The sequence below is a fragment of the Triticum aestivum genome, chromosome 7A, assembly GCF_018294505.1.
Source record: "Triticum aestivum cultivar Chinese Spring chromosome 7A, IWGSC CS RefSeq v2.1, whole genome shotgun sequence".
In the NCBI taxonomy this organism is placed as follows: domain Eukaryota; kingdom Viridiplantae; phylum Streptophyta; class Magnoliopsida; order Poales; family Poaceae; genus Triticum; species Triticum aestivum.
The window spans coordinates 727,033,820-727,041,583 of NC_057812.1; the positions used below are offsets into that span (position 1 = coordinate 727,033,820).

At 46.8% G+C, this 7,764-nt stretch overlaps 1 pseudogene; it reads left to right on the forward strand.

The window, feature by feature from the left end:
- Positions 1-7,125, forward strand: part of LOC123147456 (putative receptor protein kinase ZmPK1) — an 11,990-nt pseudogene extending 4,865 nt beyond the window's left edge.
- The last annotated feature ends 639 nt before the right edge of the window (positions 7,126-7,764 follow it).

Sequence of the window (7,764 nt, forward strand, 5' to 3'; positions counted from 1 at the left end):
CTCGCCCACGCCGGCCGGCCTCCCTCGCCCACCGCGCCGCCTCTCGCCCGCCCTCAACGCCGCCGCCCGCCGTCGCCCGCCGCCCCCTCTCGCCCACGTACAGAGAGCTAGCGAGATCGTGGAGAGGGAGAGAGAATTTTTTTTTGTTCTTTTTAATTTTAACTAGTTAATTAGTTTAACAAAAACGGTAAAATAACTTAACAAAAAACGTATAACCGTAAAATAACTTAATTAACAAAAAACGTATAACTTAACAAATAACCGTAAAATTTGATGATTAACAAAAAAACGTATATATGGAGAGGGGGCGGCGAGGGGGGCGGCGATGCGCGCGGTGTTTTTTTAGGGATCGAGAGGGGGCGGCGAGGGTTATACATGTGTGTTGTCCTCGCCTCCCTCTCCGTGACGCTGTCGTCTGCCGCCCCGTCTCGCGCTCTACCGCGACACCCTCTCCCACCCCTTCCTCGCCCCCTCCTTTTGCCACCGCCCTTTCGCCACCGCCACCGCCACCGCCCCCCTTCTTCACTTAATTAATTTGTTTTTACTACATGTTTTCAGGACTGACATAATGGTGGACGATAGAGCTGACCCGATTATGGACAACTATGATCCGGACGGTGAAGCACATATGTTCGGCATCATAAACGGCGATATTCTCTATGTGCCGACCGGACAAGAAGAAGATGATATCTCTTCTTATCTGAACCTTGACGGTGAAGATGAAGGGCGCCGTCAGCAAGATGATGCCGAACAAACGTCGATAAACGACGATCTTCAAATGGAAGTAGCAACCACCTCCGGCGCCGAGGTATATATATACATTGAGCCTCTGGTGATACAAACTAACTGATTTGAATAAATATGTGTGGACTAACGCGCGCGACTCTCTTTCTTATTTTAGCCCTCGGCCGGATCGTCGAAACAATCGAGTACGTCGTCGTCAAAGCGTGGCGCAACCAAGACGATGAAACAAGGAGAAACATGCACCATCGAGGTTGTCGATAGTGCAACCGGCAGGCCGCTGGAGCCCCGCAAGAACGCCACCAAGTTTGTCAACCAATGCGGAGCCATTGTTAGAGACAACGTCTCGATCACCGTCCAGGAGTGGAATAAGCCAAAGAAGGCACGAATTGCTGGTTTCACTTTTGTCGATAAGAGAACAAAAAAAAGATTGCTTCAAGAAGCTTATGGAACATTTCGTTCTACCTCCGGAATACAACAAATTCGATGAGGAGGGTAACAAGATTGAGGAAAACAAGGAGAGGAGGAGGCTAGTCAAACAGTTCGCTCTTCATAAGATGGCCGACGCATTCCGGAAATTCAAGCAAAATCTAGCCCATGACTTTGTCAAGCAGAACAAGACTCCGGATTTCAAAGGACAATATGAGAAACTGAAACATGATTGGCCAGAATTTGTGAAGCAAAAGAAATCGGAGCAGTTCATTCAAATATCGAAAAAAATAAGGAAAATGCGGCTAAGAAGGAGTACAATCATATTATGGGGCCAGGAGGGTATCGCCTTTGGGAGCCTAGGTGGGAGAAGATGGAGAACGAGCTGAGGGCGCGAGGAATCCGTCCAGGTACGGAGGAATGGGACATAAGGGCCAAAAGCTGGTGGTACGGGCATGGGGGAACGCTGAACCCGGAGACAGGGGAGTGTGTTTACCGGGGCAAAATAATTAAACCCACCCAAGCCCTTATTGACGCAATGAGGGATGCTCAAGAGGGGAAGATCAAGTTCAACAGAGAGAACGACGCGCTGACAAAAGCCCTCGGGAATCCTGAACACGGAGGACGTGTACGAGGCATGGGGCACATTCCGTGGAAAATAAGGTTCCCCCAGAACAATGACCCGTACGGTTACAGAAGCCGGAAGAGAAAGATGGATCGGGAAGCAGATGTTGTGGCGCGGTTGGCATCGGAAATGGATGTGATGAAGAAAACCGTGAGTGTACTAGTAGCCGAACGAGATGCAGCTCGGGCGCAGCATGAAGATCATCCAGCGGATCTCAGAAGCCAGCAGCGGAGAAGCCGTGTGGCTTCCACGGAGGCCCCACCGGCTGGTGCAGATGCACCGACGATTGAAATTACTGCACCGGAGCCTCTGGTGGTCGAAATTACTGCACCGGAGCCTCTGGTGGTCGAAATTACTGCACCGGAGCCTCCTCGCTACCCCGTGGACGATCTAAAGGAGATGAAAGAATGTCATCTGTATTATCCTATCGGGAACATGTCCATGAAGGTAGCCATCGGCAGTGCTTTACCATGTTTACCTGGAGCACTCCACCACAACAACCCCATTCAAGATGGCTATGCTCGTGTCACGGTGGAGGACATAGTCCAAGGGTTTGAGGACCTGGAGATTGACATTGCTACACCTGAAGGGGAGAAAAGACTTGGAGATGTCAAGCGCCATTTCATTCTATGGCAAAAGAAGTTTATCAAGTTTCCAGGCGAGGCGCCAAGGACAACAAGTCCACCCCCCTATGGTGGTGGCGGTTCACCTACACCTCCGTCACGTCAGCCGACGCCCCCCAGTCCACAACGTCCGGCGGGTGATCAGACGCCGCCCCCCAGTCCTCGTCCGGCGGGTGATCAGACGCCGCCCCCCAATCCACCTCCGGCAAAGAAGCAGAAGCAGTCCTGGATTATTAACCCGGACCCTTATGTACCTAAGACCACAAAGGTACCGGAGCCATCATTGAAGCCTCTCCCCACAAGGCCTTGGGAACGTAGTGCCGAGGAAACTGCCGCGGCCGCGGCTGCTGATCATGAGAAATGGAAGGCGGACTACAAGAAGAAAAGAGAGCCCGAGCTCAAGCCAGTATTTTCTGATGAGCAAAAGAAGTGGGCTAAGTCATTTTTGAGCACACCGTCCCAAGCCGCGAAGAATCTGCCTGACGACTATGCACGTGAACTTCGTAGGCAGGCACTCATGTTGAAGGAGAAGAAAGAGCGGGCGGAGAACCAGGAGAACAAAGCCTTGGAGGAGGCCGAGAAAACGGAATTAGAAAGTAAAAAAAGCGGGAAACGAGTTGCCCAGCTCGGGGAACAAAGTAAACAATCGATTGCCCCGCTTATAGTGAAAGCCGCCGGTCCGGATGACCCCGATATCATAGCAGCTGCGGCAGCACATGGATTGACTGTAACGAGTGCCAGAGAACAAGCGGCCAACTTAGGTATTACTCTTCGTGAACTGTTAGGCCTTGATGAGGCGCCAGTGAAGGAGGTAGTAATTACATATGTGAAGAATGGGCCTCTCGTCGAGCCTGCGCAGGAAGAGGATCTACCTCCACAAATGAAAGGTCTGCTGAAATGGTACAAGGGTTACATAAAAAATAAAAACGCCAAAGAATATATTTATGCGGAAGTTAGATATGAGCATCACTTCAAACATTACTATGTACACATTCATCTGAGTGAATTGTTCCAGCTTTTCAATCTGCGCGAGCTCGACAAATCTATCATCAGTTGCTACGTTCTGTAAGTGATTAATTTCTACCCCATCTCGTTCATATTGCCTGCACTATATATATGTCCTAACTATATTGTTGTGTCCGCTATTATACATGCAGAATGAAGATTAAGGAATGCAGAGTAAGGAACATCCATGATGTTGGGTTCATTGACCCACACATCGTTAATGGATATGTGTTGGAGCATCACCCCGCCGACATGGAGGCAGACCTGTGGCAGTTTCTTACAAAGCAGGAACTCAAAAGTGATATTCTATTTCCTTACCACTTTGGGTGAGTGTTTCTGTCTTGAGCACATTTTCTTTTGTTTACTCCATGCATGGTATGTGGCCGGCTAATCGATGAGTTATGCATGACGTACTGTGCATGTATCGTGTCCGCAGGTTCCACTGGATTCTGCTAGTAATTAAAGTTGACACCTCAGAATGTCTCGTCCACGACTCTCTGAATAAGGATCCAAAGCTTTGGGTCGACATGAGAAGAATGCTGCAGAAGTAATTATTTTCATTCATTTGCGCTCTATATCGATCGGTCTATTTCGTTCATTTCCTAATATCAAGTAACTAATAACTCTCTTGTTCATTTAATTTTCTTTGCCTCGTAGGGTTTGGAGACGGTTCGTAGATACAAAGGTCGGTGAATTCAAAAAAGAGCTAGAATTCAAAAGGGCAAAGGCTAAGAATGGTGAGGATATTCAGCCAGCGGGGACCAATCTATGTGCATACTATGTCTGTGAGATGATCCGGAGATACACCTCTGAGCGGGTTCCGAGTGATACCAATGCTCAGAGGAATAACCTCCGGATGATGCTTAGTCCAGAAGCTCGCTTCCGACCACTTCAAAAGGAACTAGCTGGATGGTTCAGGAGGGAAGTCCTCCATCCTAAAGGAGAACACCATTACGAGGACGTAGAACTTTATATGCATTAAATTATGTATGGAAACTTGTTCAAAATTGTATATGGTCATCCGATGATATTGAATATATATTGTATATTCCTCTTGAATTCTTTTTGGTTCTAATTTCAAATTTGTTTAAAATTGTACATTCATATGCATGTATGTAGTACCGTAGAATATGTGAAACTCCTTCAAAATTAAAATAAAGCACAAAAAAAATAAAACAATACAAATTAAACAGAAAACAGGTTTAGGGGGGGGCCTAAAACCCTAAACCTGCGGCGGCCTTTAGTCGCGGTTGGCTAGAAGAACCGCGACTAAAGGTCCTCCGCCCCGACGGCCGCCTGGCGCCCACGTGGACGGACCTTTAGTCGCGGTTCTTAAGCAACCGCGACTAAAGGGTGGGGCCTTTAGTCGCGCCCGTTCGGTCGCGGTTGCGCAACCGCGACTAATGGCAGTTGCGAACCGCGACCAAAGGCCCTTTTTCCACCAGTGCGTCTTCTCCATATGGTACTCCAACACGGCCGAAAAGACGGTCGTCTGGAGCGCGAACCATCTCCACCCAGTGTACTCCCGGGGATCCCGAGTCACGCTAGATGCAGATGGCCGACTGGCCGTAGAAGACCACGATGGCCGGCCCGTCTGGGTGAACAATGTGACGTCTTCTTCAAATGCAAAGCAAGCTCAGTTGTTGGACACTGGGAACCTCGTCGTCAAGGGCCAAGGACCAAGGTGATATCATTCTTTGGCAAAGCTTCCATTCTCCTACCGACACATTGCTGCCCCATCAGAACATTACTAGTGCTGCAAAGTTGGTATCTGCTAGTAGGCTACTTGTCCCTGGGCGCTACAGCTTCCATTTTGATGATGAACATATACTCACACTGTTTGACGATGAGAAGGATATCTCTTTTAAATATTGGCCAGATCCTAGTAATGATATATGGACAAAGAACAGGCGTGCGTTTAATACCACCACAATTGGGGTACTTGATAGCTCAGGGTATTTTCTTGGAAGTGACAAATTAAATTTTAAGGCTGTTGACTGGGGTTATGGGGTTTCGCGGAGATTAACATTGGATTATGATGGGAACCTTAGATTATACAGTCTAAATAAGACAGATGGAAGATGGTTTGTCACATGGATGGCATATCCTCAGACCTGCTCGGTACGTGGTCTTTGTGGCATTAATGGAATATGTGTGTACACACCCAAGCCTGCTTGTGCATGTGCCCCTGGACATGAGGTCATCGACCCAAGTGACCGGAGCCAAGGTTGCAGGCCAACATTCAATCTTAGTTGTGATGGGCAGGAGATATTTTTGAAGCTACCCACCACTGACTTCCACGGTAATGATCTAAGTGAGCGTGTTAGAGTTTCACGTTATGAGTGCAAGAAGATATGCTTGAAGGACTGCAATTGCAAAGGTTTTGCATACTGGCAAGGAACCGGGCGTTGCTATCCAAAGTGGTCCCTTGTTGGGGGTGTAACCGGGTCGGCTGTTAGTGGTGGTTCTATCTATCTCAAGATTCCTAAGACACTACAGGTCAGAGAGTCATCAATTCCTCACTCGCAACCTTTTGGTCCTAGATATGTTCCTAATTGTAGTGCAAAGAGCGGAAACTTCACTCCAAATTTTGGGGATCAACTTAAGAGCAGTCAAAGTGGATCACACTCACAATACTTGTACTTGTCATATGGATTCTTGTTGGCTATATTTTGTGTGGAGGTAATATTTGTGGCACTAGGGTGTTGGATTTTGTTCGGAATGGAGGGCAAGCAGTTAATAGGAGTATGGCCAGCTGAGGTTGGCTATGAAATGGTAACCAACCATTTCCGCGGATACACTTACAAGGAGTTGCAGACAGCAACTCAAAAGTTCAAGGATCGGATTGGATGTGGAGCATCTGGTCTTGTATACAAGGGGGTCTTAAAAGACAAGAGGGTTGTAGCGGTGAAAAGGTTGGCAGACATAAACCAAGGGGAAGAAGAATTCCAACATGAACTGAGTGTGATTGGAAGGATTTACCATATGAACCTAGTAAGGGTTTGGGGATTTTGTTCTGATGGTCCACACAGAATATTGGTTTTAGAGTACGTTGAGAATGGTTCTTTGGATAAAACCCTATTTAGTAGTGAAAGGTTACTTGGGTGGAGTGAAAGGTTTAAGATTGCTCTAGGGGTGGCAAGAGGATTGGCATATCTTCATCATGAGTGCTTGGAGTGGGTTATCCACTGTGACATCAAGCCTGAGAACATATTGTTGGATGATAACTTGGAGCCAAAGATCAGTGACTTCGGCCTTGCAAAACTTGTGAACAGAAGTGGATCCAAGAAAAATGTATCGAGGATTCATGGAACTAGAGGTTATATAGCTCCCGAGTGGGTTTCTAGCCAGCCAATTACAGCAAAGGTTGATGTATATAGCTTCGGAGTGGTTCTCCTAGAACTACTCATGGGTGCTCGTGTTTCAGACTGGGCGTCAAATGCCGGCGAGGAAGTTGAAATGGTCCTTGGAAGGGTTGTTAGGATGCTTATAGAGAATTTGATGCTGGAAGGCAACCAACACTTATGGCTTGCTGACTTCATTGACATAAGGTTGAATGGCCAGTTCCATAACCTGCAAGCAAGAACGATAGTCAAGTTGGCTGTCTCATGCCTAGAGGAAGACAGTAGAGAAAGGCCCACCATGGAAAATGTTGTGCAGATGCTTTTGTCGGTTGATGAAGCTAGTGGCGTAATGCAGTAGTATGCTACAAACAAAAAGGGGTTTGACACTTTACACAACATGTCATGTATGGTTATTTCTGGATCGAAAACAAGATACCGGGATGTGTATCATGCATTATTATCGTTGTCATTGTCATCGTAGTCGTATACTTAGCAAGTTTCGCTTTTCTTTTGATTCGTGTGTAAACTTGTTTATTACACCGGGTGGAGTCGTGTTGGGTGTGCCTTGGAATTCTTGAATGAATTGAACACTGAGTCGTTTTGTAAGGAAATTATATAATGCAATGAAAAGTCGCTAGAAAAAGCTGTGGAGTTGGAGCAGCAGCAAATCCATCAATTGATTCTTCCATTTGTTGCAGAGAGAGATGTGTTGATCGGTTGCAGAAAAAGAGACGAACTTCACATACGCGAGTCCTAGCGTGTGCTCCTCTGCAATGAGCTATATGACAGTACTGAATTTCGATTTCACATTGTGACCACACCGTCAGATATGTAGTGTTCAAGTACTAATATTTGTGCGAAAGTTATGCTAGTAACTAATTAGTAGATTTCTCTATCACTATTAGCGAGTTAAGGTCTTCAATTAGCACTACTGATAGCAATCAACCCATTACCAAACTCCGCTATATATACAAATATCTTGTGTATTCGTTGTTTC